We start from the raw sequence: 16771 nt of genomic DNA, 5'->3' as shown, positions 1-16771 counted from the left end.
CAGCACCCCGGGGATGTGGAACAAGACAGCATAGACCTGGTCCTGAGCAACTGCAGGAGCAGAACTGCCTATGACGCCCTGGAACCTCTGTCCACCTCTGCATCTATCCATGAGAGAGAAGAAAGCTTATATCTTGATGGGACCACTATATTTTGGGTCTCTTTGTAAGGTAGTTTCAATCTACCCTAAAAACTCAATCAATCAGGTAAAAAAAAAAAAAACCTAACCAAGATGTGCATTATGATCTCGAATCTTTTAAAAAAATGTATGTATACATAGAAAAAACCTGAAAAGCTAAGCATCAAAATATTTATTTCTGGATAATGATAATATGAAGAATTGCATTTTCTTCTTTATGTTTTTCCATATTTCCCACTTTTTAACTTTGCATAGATATTATTGTTATAATTAAATAGGCACCTATATACACTATTTTTTAAAGATAAATATCCAGGATCCCTCGTTTCTCTCCCTCACACTTAACTACTACTATTTTCTCCAACCGCCACAGGTTTTTCAAAGCTGGGAGCATTAGACCAGATAAATGCCCTGAGGAAGCTCTAAGTGCTTTTTCTTATCTTTTAATTCCATAAGACCTGTTCAACACTTGGTTGACATCTATCAGAACACTTCAAATTTCACGGAAAAACTATAATAATAATTACCAACTGCTTACCCCAGCTTTAAAAAAGACCCTTATACAGCTGCTGACGCACCCCAGACTAAGAGGGCAGTTACAGGGAAGACAAATGGCCTGTTGAGGAACTTGCCTACATTTTTTTTCTCTCCAGAAGCCTCTTTGGCAAACACGCTTCTCACACTTTATTCGTGGAGGTCATGATTGTTTTTGAAAAACGTTTTTAGAATCTCTCAAAATCCTCTTTCTCTCTTCCTACATCCAGCCATCTGATAGATAAAGCTGTTCCAGGCTCAATAATCTCTTTACTCCATCTCCTTCATGGTGTCCCTACTGCCATGATGCCAGAGTAGGCCATCGTATCTCTCCTTGATGACTGCAACAGCAACTGGCCTCCCCACCTCTCATCTTTCCTCTTTTTAATGCCGTCTCCACACTGCAATCAGAGCTGTCCTGTGAAGAGGCATGTCTGATTTCATCTCTGCTCCTCCTAATGGTTTCTATTCCTTTTAAGGTCGAGTCTAATGACTCACAGAGCCTTCATGTTGCGAGCAGTGCCTACATCTCCAGTCTCCTCCCCAGACATGATTGCCCCGCTCCATCCCAGCAAACACACCCTATCTAGTACTTAATAATTCAGCTACACTGAATGTCTTTTTCATTAATAGTCTTTAATTTTTAGGGCAATTTTAGGTTTATAGAAAAATTGAGAGAGAATACTGAGAGTTCCCATATACTCCCTAACCACCCTCCCCAACACACACAGTTTCCCCTATTGTTAACATTTTGCATTAGTGTGGTACAATTTTACAATTGATGAGGTAATACTGATACATTATTATTAATAAAAGTCCATAGTTTACATTAGGGTTCATTCTTTGTGTTGTACACTCTATGGGTTTTGACAAATGTACAAGGACACGTATCCACCACTAAATTATTATACAGAATAGATTTACTGACCTAAAAGCCCCTGTGCTCGACTTGTTCATCCCTCCTCCCCTCGAGCCCTGGCAACCACTGATCTTCTGTTGTCTCCATAGTTTTGCCTTTTCCAGAATGTCATATAGTTAGATTATTATGCATTTAAGGTTCCTTCATGTCTTTTCACGGCTTGGTATGAAATCAAGGTATAAGCCTTGATTTCCAGGCTTATTTCTTTTTACTGCTGAATAATATGCCCCTGTATGAATGTACCGCAGTGTGTTTATCTATTCCCCTATTGAAGGACATCCTTGTTCCTCTTAGTTTCTGGCAATCATGAATAAAGCTGCTATAAACATTCATGTGCAAGTTTTTTGGGAGACATATTTTCAACCATTGAATGTCTTTTATTTTATTTATTTATTTATTTTTAAATTTTTACTTTTTTCGGATGTACATCATATTTCGAATTCTGTATACATTACATCATGTTCACCACCCGAACACTAATTATAGTGCATCCCCTCACATGTGACCCTAATCACCCCTTAATTCCTCAAACGTCCTTTAGTTGGGTCCCTGATCTCTGGTCCTCCGAACATGCTGTCCTGACATCCTAGAACACACTTACATCTTTTGCCACTCGGTGATTCCTGGTCACCTGTCAAGATACAACCTAGAGATCACTCTTCCCAGGAAGTCTGTCCTACCCCTCCCCCCTTGTACCTCCCAGTAGGTGAGAGATGCCACCTACGTGCTTCTGCAATACTCTTTTCTACTCCTAACACAGCATGCATCGTCCTAAACAGAAAATGTCTGTTCATTTCTCTGTCTCCTGCACTAGACTCTAGGCTCACTGAGGGCAGTGACCAAATGTGCCTTGTTCATCACTGTATCTTAGCCATGTAGCACAGTCCCTGACACATAGTAGGTGCTCAATAAATATTTATTGTATAAATAGCCACTGGGTCCTTGGCTTGCACTGCCTAATTTAATAGGAGTAATATATATGTACACATACACACACACACATATATACTTATGTATAGGAGTAATGTATGCTAATATATTAAACTAATATATATTATATGATCATATGTAACATTACTACATATATAATTATATATTATGGTAATATAGTGTATATACTAATATATATTATAATGCTCATATACATGAGCATTATGTATCATGTATAGGAGTGATATATATATCATATTATAAAACATATGTAAGAGTATTAAGTACAAATATAAAATCAGAGTATTTTATGTTGTTTGATAACCATTCTGAAGTCTTCATGATCTTTATTTCTTTTATATTTCTTCCATCGTAAACCCAAAGCCTCAGGACACATCAGAGATTCGGCAATGTTGCTGATTAACCAGTGATTTGCTTGAACTCACCCAGTTGGGAAGAGATGGTGACAGAGAACTACCCAGTGCGTGAGAGCCTTGCCTGGTATAACCCATCACACTTCCTTTGCTCTCTCACTTGCTCAGCGATCGATACTTTCAGAGAACTAGTCCAAGGTGCCTTCCATTCTCCCTTCACCAGTGGTTCTTATTTGGTCTGCAGCAACACACTTGTACGTTCTCAGTAGGCTGCCAAATTTCATCAATATGTAAAACTCAGTTTTGTTATAGTTAAAAATATACGCTGTAACAAAGGTGACTATCAGCAGGAACATTGCACTGTATCTACTGCATAACTGTGTGCTGTGTAGGGCACAACTGACTCCAGGGAAGAGATACGAGGTAGAGCAGAACAGCACAGCAACATCAAAGAAGTTCCAGTGCCCCTGGAACATGTGTGAACGTGTTGTCTCGGTCAGGGCAACAACAGTTCTGTTCAAACGGTGACCCGAGGCTGAAGGGCTGCCAGGTGAATAGTATGGTGATGCTGGGTACTCTTCTTGGAATCTGTGCCACAGTGAAATGATCTAGTATGGATGATAGCTAAAAGACTGCTGACTTAATCAGTGAAGTTTTGAATCTTAAAATCCTTTTATGTCACCTCCCAAGATTCTGTTATTTGAGAAAATACACACAAACACAAAAGAAGTTAAAAATTACTGTTTCAGCCTGACAAAATAGGCACTTCTTTACGCCGGTTTAGATACATATTTTTGAATATAAACAGCTCAGATCTCCTCTCTTTCAACCACTTTCTACACAGGGCATTGGTTTTGGCTTCACCCTACCCCTTTGTGTTGTTGTGAAGAGTAAATGATACAATGTGTGTAAAGCAATTTATACCACACCTGGCACGTGGTAAATGGTAGATCTCAAAAAGTATTGATAACTGATCAAGTGGGTGAGGGAAGGAGATGGGACAGGGTTATGCCAAAGCTCACACATATTGGGAAATTCCCATTAGGCCTGAAAACTCTGGGCTAGTTTGTAACCATCTCTTCCCAACTAGATGAGTTCAAGCAAGTCGCTGAACACTGTAGGAGTTTTCTTTTCTACATTTTGAGACAAGGAGCATGCTATTTCCCTGGCTCTCCAGGAATCTTTATGAGCAGGCTGAGTTACTAGTACCACATACTGAGTTCCTGTGAAGGTAATTTACAGGAATGAAAATGTCTACAAGATTTCTCTTTAGTGGTAGGAAAGAAAACTGGGAATTCTTCTACATGGCTGCCCAGAGCGCTTGTGTTTTGGGCTAAAGAAAGCTGCAGGGTGCAACCTTCTGTGTGAGCCACTTGTGCACACATCTAGAAATCACACCCAAAGAATGAACTTCTCAAATGTGGCCCTTAGCCCTTTCATCAATAATTTTAGCTTCAGCCCTGTCAGACTCAATTGGCCTGGTTGTTTAAGTATAGCTTTGCAGGCAAGCTAGCTCTGGTTCAAGCAGCAATAAATCACTAATAAGCATGAGGAAACTCAGTTTTTTTCCCAGAGCCTGGTCTCAAATCATCTCGCAGCACATGCCCCCAAACTGGTATATTTTAGCTGACTGCTGAAAAAGAGGAATATATCAGAAAGTCAGTTGGCCTCTGACCTGCACCCAGTGGTGAAATCTCTTTCTCTAACGACTTTCATTTGAAGCTTGAAGAAGAAAATAAATGTGAACAGAAAATACAATAACATGAGGATTGGCCATGCAACGGAATTTCTTCTTGACTATCTTCAATAGTTCAGCTACCTCTCACCGCATGCCTGTCATTCAGAGCAGAAAAACTATAGATTGCAGCTTCTTCCGGTTCAGTGCTCCTGGCTTCTTACCTTTTGTTTACTGGGGCAGAAGAGAATTTAAGAGGCTGAGCAGCTGCCTCTGTCAGACAAATGTTTATACAGACTCTATAAGGAATACTCACGTTGGAGGTTATCACTGGTACATTTCAAACCCCAAAAAGGCTTTCCCCTGCTCTTGATCAGCCTCCTGTCTTTCCATTAATAGTAACGAGCTTCAATAAGACAGAGACTACTTCTAATATAACTCAATTATATTAGAAGAAAGTCCTAAGAAAAATTTGCTAAAATCATAAGGCGATTCAACTGATAAATAAGATCCAGGTGGCAGTTATCTCTCCTATGTTCCTTTCCCTGGTTGTCACTGTGATTGAGAGTTGACTGTGCAAAGCCTGTGTAAGTCATAAAGCTGGGGAGATGGGAAGGTCAAACATCTTCCATGTGCTAGCCCAGTATAGTAGGAGCTCAAGACTGTACCTCGGATGACAGTCTTTCTTGTCCCAAGAACTGTCACTTTTAGGACAGGATCACCTTCTAGGACATCTTGTAGGACAGACGTTCCTTGTCTGACAACCCTCTTGCCCATTCTTGCTTATCCTAGCCCCCTGCCACACAGATCATGTCCCTGTCCTCAAACACAAGACCCACACCTGTCCAGTGAATTCTCACTGGCTTGGCAGTTGTCTGTATTAGAAAGGAGTCTTAAGGTGAGGTAAGACTTGGATTTGGGTCTGACTTCCGTTACTCACTATCTGGGTGACCTAAAACAATTCAATAGTCTCCAATTTATTTCTCAATCTAAAAATGGGGGTCAATCTTTGCTCTGCCCAGCTCATGTGAGAAATATGTGAAGCTATGGTTTTTAAATGCTTTGTGGATGCTAAGAGCTGTAGAATGCAAAGGATGTTGGAGAGGCTGAGTTATTGAGAGCATATGTTACATCAGTTTTCAGTGCAAGTCAGACCGTGGACATGGGACAATTTTGTGCGCCTGCTAATTCATTTCTTCAGGGAAAATGACTAGTTTTCTTTTTTATCGTATTTTTTTCCTTTTCCTTCTGGGCGCATAGGAGACTATATTTCCCATCCTCCCTTGCTCTTAGATGCAGCTATCTAGTAAATTCTGGCCAGTGGAATGTGGATGGAAGTGATGTATATTACTTCTGGGCTTGGCCCTTAAATATTTCTCAGCACATCCTCTATTCTCAGTTCATAGTGCTCTTAGAGTCTTAGCAAATTTTCCACTCTTCTCATCAGCCAAAGAAGTATCTAACATTTCCAGTTATAAAGTGGTAAAGTCCAAACAACTTAATAGGTATTTATATTCTAATAACTTCTTGATGTTGGAAAAAATAGCACACATGAATTAAAAGCCAAATATTTTTATTTCATTCTCAACCACAATTTCTAACTGATGGGATGTGTATGCCTATTTAAGCACTGCATAACTTAAATTTGGGAATCACATTGGACACAGCTATCCTCATTTTCTGTTGCACATTAATTTCCACGTGGTACTTGCTTTTATCACAACAATGGCTAAAAATCCAAACGCAAAAAGATGTAGCACTATCAGTCATGCCAGCACCATGGTGGTGTAAAATGTTCCTCCTTTTTATCTCCCTTTTTTAACAACAAAATAGATATCCGTCCATGAATAAAAGCACCTTTGTGGGTGTTGTGGAATCTAGCACCATATATCCAGGGAGCTAGGAAGAGTCTTGCCCACCTGTGTATCTGGTAATAGGCAGAGAAATCTTGGTACTGGCTGCAGATCCAGGGGAACCAGCATACTTGCCCTGAACCCTCCTGCCACTGCCAGGAAAAAACCTGGACAGTGCTGACCTGGGCAGATTCACATTCATGAGAGAGAATTTGCAGAAGTTCGGCCCTCCTGAGGGGAGATTCCAGCACATCACTGGAGAGAAAAAAAAAAGACAAGTTCAGTCACAGTGGAGGCAGCAGTAAGGGAAAGATTTCCAGCGCCCCCTGCCACTTGCAAGGATGCAAGAAAACACTGCACAGGGTTGATCTATCCAGCAGCGGCAACTTCTCCCTCAAAGAAAAAGGATAGCAGTGAGTACCTCAATTGTGCAGGACGTGACTGTGCTCAGCAGGAAGTCCACCCATCAGTCTCTGGGAATACTATACCTGGGGATCTCCCTGCTAGGTCCTCGGGCACCCACGAGCCTCCAGTTGCTAAGCTCGTACCTTCCTTCACTCTGCGGTGGGCTCCTCTCGCGTGCTCCTGTGTATGGCGGTGAAAGAGAACTCCGGTAGATAGGGAGCACGCTCAGAAAACAAGCCACAGTTTGGGGGGAAGGGAGAAACCACAAAATTGAGCTATAACGCCACCTTCAGGAAAACAAAAGAGAGACTTGCGGTAGTCAGCCTGGTGACTTGTAAGAACCAGAGAAGACATAAAAACTTAAGAATCCTTCCACAAGAGGGAGCAAGAAGAATGGAACAGGTGTACCTAGATAAAGACAGACGAAAGGCCAAATAAAATCACCATCGAACAGAATACCCACCTGACGGAGGTGTCTGCTACTTCAAATGCAAAAGCAGCAGCGCAAAACTACAAGTAACATGAAAAATCAAGAAAACATGCCATTGCAAAAAGAAAGTAATTCTCCGATAACTGAGCTCAAAGACACACAATTATGTGATCTAGCAGATAAAGAATTCAAAATAGCTGTTTTGAAGAAAGCCAATGAGGTACAATCAAACTCCGAAAGACAATTCAATGAAATCTCAAAAAAAAATACATGATCAAAGTGAGATTTTTTTCCAAAGAGACAGAATTTACTAAAAAGAACCAAATAGAGATTCTGGAGCTAAAGAACTCAATGAATAAAATTTTAAATGTAATGGAGAGCATCTGCAGTAGAGTAGAGCATATAGGAGACAGAATAAGTGAGTTAGAGGATAGGAATTTTGAAACAAGCCGGTTAGAGGAGAACAAAGAAAAAAGATGAAAAAGATCAAAGAATGCCTACATGATCTGTAGGATTCCACTGAAAGAACAAATATTAGAATAATTGGTATTACAGAAGGAGAAGAGAGGGACAAGGGAGCAGACCATTTATTTAAACGGGGAGAGAATTGGACATCAAAGTTCATGAAGCTAATAGATCACCTAGTTATTCTAGTATAAAAATACTTTCTTTAAGACACATTATAATGAAACTGGCAAAAATCAAGGAAAAATAAAGAATTCTAAAAGCAGCCAGGGGAAGTAGATTATAACCTACAAAGGAACTCCCGTTGGCCATCGGCAGATTTCTCAGCAAAAACCCTACAGGCCAAGAGAAAGTGACATTTTCAAAGTGTTGAAAGAAAAAAAAATCATCAGCCAAGAACATATAGCAATGTTATCCTTCAGATATGAAGGAGAAATAAAGACTCTCTTAGACAAATGAAAGCTGAGGGAGTTCATCACACTAGACCTGCTTTACAAGAAATGGTGAAAGGAGTTCTTAAGCTGAAATGAAAAGAGACTAATCAGTGACATGAAGACATACAAAAGTATACAATATACTGGGAAAGGTAAATATAAGTCAGACTTAGAAAACTATAAATCTGTAATAGGATAGTGTATTAACCAATCAACTATAGTATAAGAGTCAAAGGAAAAGAGTATTAAAAATTATAGCTACTATAATATGTTGATAAATACACAACACAAAAAGAAGTAAATAATGACATCAAAAACATAAAAGGGGGAGTAAAAGGGTGAAGTTTTTGTTGATGAAGTGAAGTTGCTATCAGCTTCAAATGGACTGTTTTATCTACGAGATGCTTTATGTAAGTCTCATGGTAACTGCAAAGCAAAAACCTAGAGCAGATGCACAGAAAATAAAGAAAGGGGAAAGAGCATATCACCATGGAAAATCATCGCTTTACAAAGATATGCAGAAACAGAGGGAAAAAACAAATTAAACAATCGAAATACAAAACAAGCGGAAAACAATGAATAAGATGGCATTAGTAAGTGCTAATATATCAATCACTCTAAAAGTAAATGGATTGAATTCACCAAGCAAAGTCACAGACTAGCTGGATGTATTAAAAAAAGACTATATGCTGCTTACAAGAGACTTACTTCAGCTTTAGAGCCACACATTGGCTCAAAGTGAAGGAATGGAAAAAGTTATGCAATACGAGTGGAAACCAAAAAAACGTGGGAGTAGCTTTACTTAAATTAAATAAACTAGACTTTAAGACAAAAATGGTAACAAGAAACAAAGAAAGTCATCATATAATAATAAAGGGCTCAATTCATCAAGAAGATGCAACAATCATAAATATATACACACCCAACATAAAAGCACCTAAATATGTTAAGCAAATACTAACAGATCTGAAGGGAGACATAGATAACAGTACAATAATAGTAGGGGACTTCAATATCTCATCTTCAGCAATGGATAGATCATCCAGACAGAAAATTGATGAGAAAATAATGGACCTGAAACATAACATTAGGCCAAATGGACCTAACTGACATAGAACATTTCATTCAACAGAAGCAGAATACATGTTCTTGTGAAGTGTGCACAGAACATTCTCCAGGATCGACCATATGCTAGGATGCAAAACAAGTCTTAGAAAATTTAAGAAGATTTAAATAATACTAAATATCTTTTCTGACCATAATGGTATGAAATTAGAAATCAACAACAAGAAGAAAGCTGGAAAATCTACAAATATGTGGAAATTAAACAACACACTCCTGAACAACGAATGGGTCAAAGAAAACAATCCCTTGTGAAATCAAAAAGTATCTCAAAACAAATGAAAATGGAAATACAACATACCAAAACCTATGGGATGCCACAAAAGCAGTTCTTAGAGGGAAGTTTACAGTGATAAAATGCATATATTAAAAGTTAGAAAGATCTCAAATATATGATTTAACTTTACACCTCAAGAAACTAGAAACAGAAGAACAAACTAAGCCCAAAGTTAGCAGAAGAAAGGAGATAACAAAGATCAGAGTGAAAATAAATGAAATAGAGACCAGAAAAACAATATTAAAAAAATCAATGAAAATAAGAGCTGGTTTTTTGGAAAGATGAACAAAATTGGCAAAGCTTTAGCTAGACTAATAAAAAAAGACAGAAGACTCAAAGAAGTAAAATCAGAAATGAAGGAGGAGACATTACAACTGATACTACAGAACTGCATAGGATCGTACGAGACTACTATGAAGAATTATATGCCAACAAGTTGGGTAACCTAGAAGAAATCAATAAATTCCTAGAAACATACAACCTACCAATATTGAATCAGGAAGAAATAGAAAATCTGAATAGATCAATAACAAGTAATGAGATTGAAGCAGTAATCAAAAACTTTCTAACACAGAAAAGCCCAGGAGCAGATAGCTTCACTGGTTAATTCTTCCAAATATTTAAAGAAGAATTAATACCAATCCTTCTCAAACTGTTTCAAAAATTTGAAGATGAGGAAACATTTCCAAACTCATTTTACAAGCCCAGCATTACCCTGATACCAAAGTCAGATAAGGACAGTGCAAGAAAAGAAAACTATAGACTGATATCCCTGATGAATATAGATGCAAAAATTCTCCACAAAATATGACTAAACCAAATTCAACAACATATTAAAATGATTATACACTGTGACCTAGTGGGATTTATCCCTGGGAAGCAAGGATGGTTCAACATACTCAAATCAATAAATGTGATACACCATATTAATATAATGAAAGATAAAAATTGTATGATTATCTCAGATGCAGAAAAAGCATTTGATAAAATACAACATCCTTTCATGATTAAAGCTCTCAACAGATTGGGTACAGAAGGAACATACTTCAACATAATAAAGATCATATATGAAAACCCACAGCAAACATACTCAGTGAAAAATTGAAAGCTTTTCCTCTGAGACAAGGGTGACCACTCTCATCACTCTTATTCAATATAGTATTGAAAGTCCCAGCTAGAACATTAGGCGAGACAAAGAAGTAAAAAGCATCCAAATTGGAGATGAAGAAGTAAAATTATCATTATTTGAAGATGATATGATCTTATATATAGAAAATCCTAAGGACTTAACCAAAAAACTGTTGGAACTAGTCAATGAACTCAGTAAAGTTACAGGGCATAAAATTAACATAGAGAAATCAGTTGCATTTCTATACATTAACAACAAAATATCTGAAAAAGAAATAAAACTATTCCATTCACAATAGCATTAACACAATAAAATACTTAGGAATAAGTTTAACTCATGAAGTAAAAGATCTGTACGATGAAAACTGCAAGACCTTGATGAAAGAAATTGAAGAAGATGTAAACAAATGGAAATATGTCTCATGTTCATGGATGAGAAGAATTAATAATGTTAAAATGTTCATACTACCCAAAGCCAATTGCACAGATTCAATGCAGTCTCTATCAAAATTCCAATGATATTTTTCACAGAAATAGAAAAAAAAAATGTCTTCTCCCGATTGTTAGGTTGTCTTTTCATTTTGTTGATGGTTTCCTTTGCTGTGCAAACCATATATCAGAAAAGGGGTTAATATCCAAAATCTACAAAGAACTCATACGTCTCAACAACAAAAAAACCAACAACCCAATTAAAATTGGGCAAAAGATCTGAGCAGAGATTTCTCCCAAGAAGATGTACAGATGGTCCACAGGCATATGAAAAGATGTTCAACATCATTAGCTATCAGGGAAACGCAAATCAAAACTGCAGTGAGATAGCACCTCACTCCAGTCGGAATGGCTATAACTAACAAGACAGGAAACAACCAGCGTTGGAGAGGATGTGGAGGGAAGGGAACACTCAGACACTGCTGGTGGGAGTGCAAACTGGTGCAGCCATTATGGAAAGTAGTATGGAGTATCCTCAGAAAATTAAGAATAGATCTAACATGTGATCCAGCTATTCCACTGCTGGGTATTTATCCAAAGAACTTGAAAACACAAATGCATAAAGATACATGCACCCCTATGTTCATTGCAGCATTATACACCATAGCCAAGAACTTGGAAGCAACCTAGGTGCCCATCAAGGGACGAAAGGATAAAGAAGATGTGGTATATATACATAATGGAATACTACTAAGCCATAAGAAATGGTGAAATCCAACCATTTGTGATAACATGGATGGACCTAGAGGGTATTACGCTAAGCGAAATAAGTCAGAGGGAGAAAGTCAAATACCATATGATCTCACTCGTAAGTAGAAGATAAAAACAACAATAAACAAACACATAGCAACGGAGATTGGGTTGGTGGTTACCACAGGGGAAGGGCGGAGGGGGGAGGGCAAAAGGATAGATTAGGCACACATGCGTGGTGATGGGCCATAACTAGTTTTTGGGTGGCGAACATGATGTAATCTACACAGAATTCAAAATGTATTATGATGTACATCTGAAAGCTATGTAATGGTATTATCCAATTTTAGTGTAATAAAAAATAAAAATTAAAAAAATAAAACAAGTTAAAAAAGAAATAGAAAAAAATCTTAAAATTTGTATAGAATCACAAAAGACCCCAAATAGGCAAAGCAATCATGAGAAAGATAAACAAAGCTGGAGACATCATATGTCCTGATTTGAAACTATATTACAAAGCTATAGAAATTAAAACCATATGGTATAGCATAAAAATAGACACATAGACCAACGGAACAGAATCAAGAGCCCAAAAATAAACCTCTGCATATACGATCAACTGACATATGACAAGGGAACCAAGAATGCTCGATGAGAAAAGGATAGTCTCTTCAATAAATTTTCTTGGGAAAACTGGATAGCTGCATGCAGAAAAATGAAATTGGAATCCTATGTTACACCACTCACAAAAATTAACTGGAAATAGATTAAAGACATAAATATAAGACCTGATAACTGTAAACCTGGGGAAGAAACTCCTTAACATTGTACTGGGCAACAGTTTCTTGGATATAACACCAAAAGCACAAGCAACCAAAGCCAAAATAAACAAGTGGGACTACATCAAACTAAAAAATTTCTGCACAGCAAAAGAAACAACCAAAAAAATGAAAGGCAACCTACAGAATGGGAGAAAATGTTTGCTAACTCCATACCAGATAAGGGGTTAATATCCAAAAAATATAAAGAACTTATACAACTCAATAACAAAAAGCCAAAGAATCCAATAAAAAATGGCCAAAGGAACTAAATAGACATTTTTCCAAAGAAGACATCCAAATGGCCAACAGATACATGAAAAAATGCTTAACATCACTAGTCATCAGGGAAATGCAAACCAAAACCACGATGAGATATCATCTGTTAGAATGACTATCATCTGTTAGAATGCCCATCATCAAGAAGAAAAGAGATAAGTATTGGTGAGGATGTGGAGATAAGGGAATACTTGTATGTTGTTGGTGAGAATGCAAATTGCTTCAACCACTATGGAAAACAGTATGGAGTCTCCTTAAAAAATTAAAAATAGAACTACCATATGGTTCAACAGCTCCAACTCCAAAGGAAATGAAAACAGGAATTCAAAGAGATATATGCACTCCCATGTTCAAGGCAGCTTTATTCAGAACAGCCAAGATAGAAAAAGAACCCAAGGACAGTCAATAGGTGATGGATAAAGAACATGTGGTATATATACAATGGAATATTATTCAGCCACGAAAAAGAAGGAAATCCTGCTGTTTGCAACAACAAGGATGGACCTTGAGGGCATTATGCTAAGTGAGATAAGTCAGACAGAGAAAGACAAATAATGTATGATATCACTTATATGTGGAATCTAGAAAAGCTTAACATGTGAAAACAGAGCATAGAATGGTGGCTACCAGGGGCTCAGGGTGAGGGAATTGGGGATAAGTTGTTTAAGGGTATAAACTGGGACCTAGTAGATGAATAAGTCCCGGAGAGCTAATGCACAGCATGGTGATTATAGTCAAAAATACTCTATTATAAAATTCAAAGTTGCCAAGAGACGAGATCTCAATTGTTCCCACCACCAAAAGGAAATAGTAATTATGTGACGGTGACAGAGGTGTTAGCTAATACGACAGTGGTAATCATATTGCGATATATAAATATATCAAATCAACATGTACACCTTAAACTTTCACAATGTTTTATATTAATTAAATTTCAATTTAAAAAAGATATAGCACTATTAAAATGAATATAGCATGATTTAAGGATGAAACTGGGTACTACCTTGAGCTAGTAGTTTTTGCAGTGTCCAACAGATGATGAGTATTGCTGAGTTTCCCTAAAAATTTTAAAGTAGCATGTGGCACACTTGTGAATTCACAGCAGCAGCCCCCAGCACATTTGTGTACAATTTAGAAATCATGGCTCCCTTCTTTTTCTTTAGCTGCCAGTTGGATGGAGAAAACTTTGAGGATTTAGAGGATGGTGAAGAAAAGATGAAGGCTGGATCCCCGAGTCTCTGTTGAAGGACAGGCATCCAGGAGAACCGCTTCAGAAGGAACTCCTGTTTCTGCTGTGGCAAGAATAAGATATCATTTTTTCTTTGGACAGGCCATTGATTTTTGAGGGTTGTTTCTAACAGCATTTGGTAAATGCTGACTCATACAATCTCCAAATTCATACAATATCACTATGGCTACTTTTGTAAATCCAAGTTTTGCTTCACATTGGATGGTTCTCTCTCCCATGGGGAATTAATGTTAGATTAGTAGGTCTCTAGTCTTGCTGACTTGGTTTATCTATAATGCCCTGGGGAAGCACAGGCAATATTCTGGGGTGAGGGGGTGGTCTTTCTCTAGAGGCAGATGTTCTCTGAGTCAGGGCAGTATTTTGTAAAGTAAGCAAAAGTATTACCCAGTGACCACATTACCAACAAAGATGCAAATATTCTTGGGGGCTTTTGGGATGCTTGTTTTCCAAGAGAAGAAAGTATTGTTACAAAATAAATAAACAGGAGAGAGATGCTCTGGCTTTCGTCTATCAGCACGGACATGCACTCGGAGTGCTGAGGTGTAAAATGCACCTTCACAGGAAGTCGCAGTTCAGCAGATTTACAGTCTGAGACTCTCTCCCTGAAGGAACAGCACAGCTCACTGTAGAGCACTGGTGTTCGAGCTGGCATTCAGGGCTCAGTGCTGGAAACTTAGGGGCCATTTCATCTGAAGTAGTTCACACGTTCAATTTAGGGTTTTTTTCCTGACCTACCTAGAGAAGATGGTAGTTCCAAATCAGGTAAATCTTCCTGTGAAAGTTTCCATTTGGTTAGAACCTTGTTCACAACATCTCTGAGAATTTCCCCCAGTTGTCCTGGAGAAGCATAGAGCTGAAAGGAAGTTGTTCTTCTCCTCATGAATATTTAAATGTGGTCATGCTTCAGGAAACCTAGTGCACGTATTTCTGTCATCTTGATGGTTTAACCAAGGTACCGAGACCCTCACATGTTCAGCGCAGATCTCTCCCTTTTCCCTTGTTTATTGACTTTCTTCATGCCCAACCTTCTTATTGGCTGAACAGATATAACACACTGCTGGTTGTGGATGGAAGAATTAGGAATGGAGCTTCCTTGGCCCCCTGACTTTTTCTGAAGGTTCTCTGAAGTGTTTTCACAAAGAGAGGGTTGGGCAGCCTTGCAGCCATGGATTCAGTCACACCGCTGAAATGTCTCCATTGTGAGTCTCTCTGATGAGAAAATAACTGTCCTTTAATTTCTGATTTTTTGGGGCTTTATTGAGATATCATTGACAAATAAAATTGTAAGATATTTAAAATGTACATCATGGTGACAATATTTGATGTTTTTATGTCACATAATCAAATTTAAGAAAATAACTAATTTTTAAAAATTTTTCTGAATTTTATTTTTCTTGCCATTGAATCAAATTAAAAGATGGCAGGTAACAAAGCAGGTGGCTGAGGCTGGAAATATGCTTGAGGAGGGGGTAGGATCCAGAGTGCTTGGTATGGAGATCACAGGTCTATCAGAACTATTTAAAGGGAAATTGGGTTGTTAGGCTCTGTTTCTGAACAGTTGGGGGGCCATAGTTACTTCACACCATTTTCCAATTCCCCATTCGTAACAGGTAAAGGGGAGTGAGCTATATTCTTATTCTTCATGACGCATCATGTACTCAGCAGAATTCTGGCCCTCATGACCTTCACCTTCTGGTGTTCCACCCTTGAATATGCTATGCTACCTGACAAAAGGGACTTTGCAGATGGAATTAAGTTACTAATCAGCTGACCTTAAGATGGAAAATTACCCTGAATGATCTAGGTAGGCCCAATGTAGTCACATGAGCCCTTTGAAAACAGCTTTCTCTTAGCTCAGCACCGGAGAAGTCAGAGATATTCGAAGCACAAGGAGGATTTGATGTGCTGTTGCTGGCTTGAAGATCATGGGGGCCACATGAAAAGTGTGAGAAGGAACTGAATTCTGGCAACAACCAGTGAACTTGGAAAAGGACCCTGAGGCCCACATGTCAACCACAGCCCCAGCTAACACCTTGATTTCAGCCTTGTGAGACCCTGAGCAGAGACTCTAGCCACAATGGGCAGAACTTCTGACCTACAGAAACTGAGGCAATAAATTTGTGCAGTTTTAAGGCACTAAATTTGTGGTAACTTGTTACAACAGCAAGAGGAAACTAACAAACATCATGAAGTTCATTTGGATCAGAGGTTACAACCTGTGTTAAAGGGGAGTGTTGATGAGGATGTTGATGAATGTGGGGATGGGTGGAGAAACAAATAGATAATTTTCTGGTTTTTTGTCCCTCCACTATGGTTCAATAGACATTTTTTGATCCCTTACAGTGTACCCTACACAATATGCTTCTCGTACTTTTTCATTTGATGCTCATAATCACCCTCTAAATAATAATTTACCTTTTACTTAAGAAATGGAGATTCCGGGAGTCCAGATAATTTGCCCAAGTTCCCACCACTAGAATTTGTGAAATTTGAGCCTAGATCTTCTGACTATCGGCTCAGGGCTATTTCTGTTTCTACACTGTGCCAACTCCTGAATCCATG

Source organism: Equus asinus, chromosome 11, assembly GCF_041296235.1.
Source record: "Equus asinus isolate D_3611 breed Donkey chromosome 11, EquAss-T2T_v2, whole genome shotgun sequence".
NCBI lineage: Eukaryota > Metazoa > Chordata > Mammalia > Perissodactyla > Equidae > Equus > Equus asinus.
This window is presented reverse-complemented; position numbering follows the sequence as displayed.